Raw genomic sequence first — 4,322 nt, 5'->3', positions numbered from 1 at the left:
TTGGATTGTTTAGTCTATACAGGACAGATATAGTATATTCTTATTAAAAATCTGTGTTACTTGTATATCTTATCTCGCAAGGAATCTTTTTGAACTATTAACACACTAAATATTTCATTTCTGAATTACACTGGAGTTTATCATTCCAAACTTCTGTTAAAACTGATGCATGTCTTCCTAATCATGTGTCATGCACTCCAACCTTTTCATTTTTCTTGATACCAAGAATAGCTTTCTAAAAAGAAACTGAAAGGCTAAATTTGAATGAAACTAAATGTTATTGAAAATTTAGAAATGAGGATATAAAAATGGGAATAAATATATTTTATGAACACCATATGTCCATGCATGGACATGATATTTTTCCAAAGTAGAGTGATTTTCTCTATAAAACTTTCAGAATTATTAGTATTAATAAATGTAACAAAGTATAAATCATTTTTAAAGCTCTAGTGTGCTGTTTTATATTGTTGGGTAACCTTGTGACCCATTTAAAATGAACATGTAGGGAAACCATTTTAATAGTTTCTTCCTGCAGGCTTACAGGACGGTAGCTATCAAGTCCTAAACCAAAAACCATAGCTGGGTATTTCCACTCATTTCAAGATCTTGGTGCCGGAAAGTCTTGTATTGTTTCTGCATCTCCTAGGAATACAAGTGAATAAACAACACGGAAAGGAGTAAGAGAAGAGAAATATTGTTCAGCACTCTATATATTGTAACAATGTGCAGCATCATTTATGATACATTACCTCAGCCGATAATGACATGAGGTTATAAATCACTAATTTCTCAATTTTGAAAAGGAAGATAGAAATACGGGATAAGGTCATGTTCAGTTCAGGTCATAGAAACTGAAAAATATGTAGGTTGAACTTTTTATGTTTTACCAGATCCCAGAAGAGGTTCAATATCATTGTTATTACTGTTACTTTCGTTTTGGAAAAGAAAAGAAGTGAAAACATTTTTGCTCAGTTTTTGAAACAGTGTAACATGGTCTCAAATAATTTTATTTATTATTTAATATATGTGGAATTCTGACTTTTTATTTCTTTAATAAACTAATATTTTAGCATTGAAATATGATTATTTAAGCATTCCCTATTTTCACAATACAGTTTTCCTTACCTATATTTGTGATCTCAATTTCTGCTTTCAGGATTTTATTTTAATCTTAAAGAACAGTTCTAAGCCAATATTGAAATGTATATGTAAGTATATTAGTATGTTTATGTGTGTGTAGTATATATGCTTGAGAGAGAGAGAGAGAGAGAGAGAGAGAGAGAGAGAGAAGGAAAGAGAGAGAGAATCAGTTTTCAAAATTGAGAAATCTATATAATGGGACCCTGAAGAATCAAATAATCATTTTCAACTGGAACAATTTTCTGCTGAAACAATGAGAAATACATGTTTGAAAAGGCTTTTTTCTCACTGTGTTAATGGACTTTCTTTCATTCTTAATAAAGCTTCAATTTTCCCCAGTTGGTCTAGTTAGAAAGAATCATAGAGAAATCCACAGGTCAAGAGATGAATTATCTGATAGAAAAACAAAATAACTTTATTGTCTTTGCTTTAGCTGATGGTTAATTTCCTAGAAATATTTTCCAAATTCTACAAAGTTCAGCAGGCTGTAGACTGCAGTTCTCTCTCTGTGGCGCACCAGACCTATCAGCTTTGTATTTTATATTTCATTGAACAGCAGCAGGCTTATTGAATAACCTTATGAAACCATTATTTTAAGGCTTGAAATATATAGAGAAGATAAATTTTGTCTTGCAGAAATCTAGTTGCACTTTTCATCTACTTACTCAGCATGCATATATTGCCTATTTCCTGTTTAAAGCTTCAGAGCAATTAAGCAAGGCATTGGAAGTGGTATACCTTGGCTTTCATGTAATTGAGTGCCATGGGGAAAGATGAATAAATTAAAAATTCAATAGGATGAAACGAACATTCATAAATATACGCAAAGTGTGCGACAGGAGAAAAATGTGGCCTCCTCTCAGACAGATGGAAATAAATATATCATCTTTATTTATGGTGAAAGTTAGGCTGGAAGACATGTCTTGCCTATACTGCCTCACAGAACTGTACTTACTCTCCAAAGTGCAGACATAGCTGGAAAACCACAAACTTCCTGGACTGAAGTCACCCCTGACTCTAAAGAGCAAAGAGCTAAACTGACTATGTCAAGCTCCTTTTTCTTAATTCTCAATGAGAATTCTCACTGCACTCGCAAGGAGAAAAGGATAACTTGTGGAGAAAGAGCCTTGAAGTGTTATTCTAAAGAATTCCTTCACATAGAAATGTGAAGGGTTATAACACAGACAAAAAATTGCCAAGGTTTGTGACTCTGAGGCACACATCTCTAGAGACACTATAGCCATGCCTCTCTTTCACAAGTCTCATTAAGATCAAAGAAGTGATTGGGGGAAGGTCAGAGCCTTGGGTTTCACTAGCAAATCATTTCCCAAATACAACATGGAATAAAGTAGTGTAGATAAATATTATAATGTACACTATGTTGAGATTTTTGCCACATATGAACATATTATTGGCCTGGTGAGGTAGCTCAGCTGACTAAGAATTTGCTTAGACAATCCCAGGGACTGCAGTTTCATCCCTGGTACTGCATGCTGTACTGGCCCTCTTCCTGGGTGTGCTGAGCCGGCCACCGCGACTGGGTGTGGTGGCACATGCCTGTAATCCCAGCACTGGAAAAGCTGAAAGCAGGAGGATCACTACAAGTCAGAGCTGCATAGTGAAATCCTGTACCAAATATATATAAAAAGAAAATATTACTGGACAGCATATAGTTAACATTATAATTACTGAGGATGTGTTAGACAATGTGCATTTTACAATGACTAAATTGAGTGGAAAAAAATACTTTGATAGTTTGTTTTATGAAGAAAGTGCTTTAGTTCACATACACTCACAAAGAAAATGACTTAACTAAGTAGTTTAGTCTGCTTAATGATATCATCTTTAGGGTTATAAAAGCATATTAGAGGGGGCCAGGGAGATGGCTCAGTAGAATAAGTGATTGCCTGGCAAGTGCAGGAGCCTGAGTTCAATCCCCAGTTCCGCAAAAAAATAACAAAGCATATTAGAACCTCTGAACATCCTCTCCCTCTCATTATCCTATTTAGAAATGAGGCTAATATAAAGATATTTCGTTGAGTTAATCATAAACTTTACCCTAAAGTAATGAACAAATAGATTTAAAAAATTAAAAACACTGTTCTGTTAATTCTGTTAATACTGTATCTTGACTAGTCTTTGTAATATCATTCATATATATATATATATATATATATATATATATATAAATTTGTGTGTGTGTGATACAGGGTCTTGCTATGAAGTTCAGACTCAGTGATCCTCCTGTCTCAGCCTCCCCAGCACTAGGATTACAGGCATGCACCACCATGCTTGGTTCCTGGTCCAGCACAGCGTTGTGGTACCGGGGGTTGAAGTCAAAGCTTCACACTTGCTGGGCAGGTGCTTATGAGCTATCTCACCAGCCCTGCAATATATTTTAAGAAAGTTTGTTTTCTTAGACTTTCATAGGCTTAATGATCCTCTTTAGAAAAATCTCAAAAGAGTGTACCTCTGTTTAAGGCAGAAGGTCACAGTTAGAGACAAAAAGCAATTCTCACGAAAAATCTTAAAGGTTAATTAGTATTCTAATTTAACAGATTTGAAAGTTACAAGGCTAAATCAAGGAAACAATCATAGTATTAGTAAACTGTACCTCTGACAACTGGTATTCATTCATTTCCATTTCCATGCCCATGTTCTTTTTCTCCTGGGGAATGATATGTGGATAGTTCATCTGAAGGAACACATACAGCTTCTCGGGACAACACGTTTTAACCATGAATTCTGGAAATTAAAATTTGATGAATGCTACTCAGCATTTGAGATATAAACTAAAATAATGTCTAGATGTACTTATTGCGCTATATTAAAAATTTCAAAATGAAAGTGACTGTATTGCCGTAGAGCCCAATGACATCTAAATCAAGTGGAAGCATTTAATTTTATATTTTATACTTCAGGTGAAAACACACATCTGTGATTTAGTTTTTTTTTCTTGCTTGCTTGCTTTCTTTTTTTTTTTTTTTTTTTTTTTTTTTTTTTTTTTTTTCTGGTTCCAGGGATTGAACTCAGGACCTTGCACTTGCCAGACAAGCACTTATTCCACTGAGCTATCTCCTCAGCCCTGTGATTAAGTTTATGCCTGTGATAATGAATTAGCATTTTAAAAATCAATTTATATTCTCTCCTCTCAATCTCTCTCTCTCTCTCTCTCTCTC

The sequence above is a fragment of the Octodon degus genome, unplaced genomic scaffold (genome assembly GCF_000260255.1).
Source record: "Octodon degus isolate 3935 unplaced genomic scaffold, OctDeg1.0 scaffold00004, whole genome shotgun sequence".
Classification (NCBI taxonomy): Eukaryota; Metazoa; Chordata; class Mammalia; order Rodentia; family Octodontidae; genus Octodon; species Octodon degus.
The sequence above is the reverse complement of the archived record's forward strand: the minus strand, read 5'-3'. Positions refer to the sequence as shown.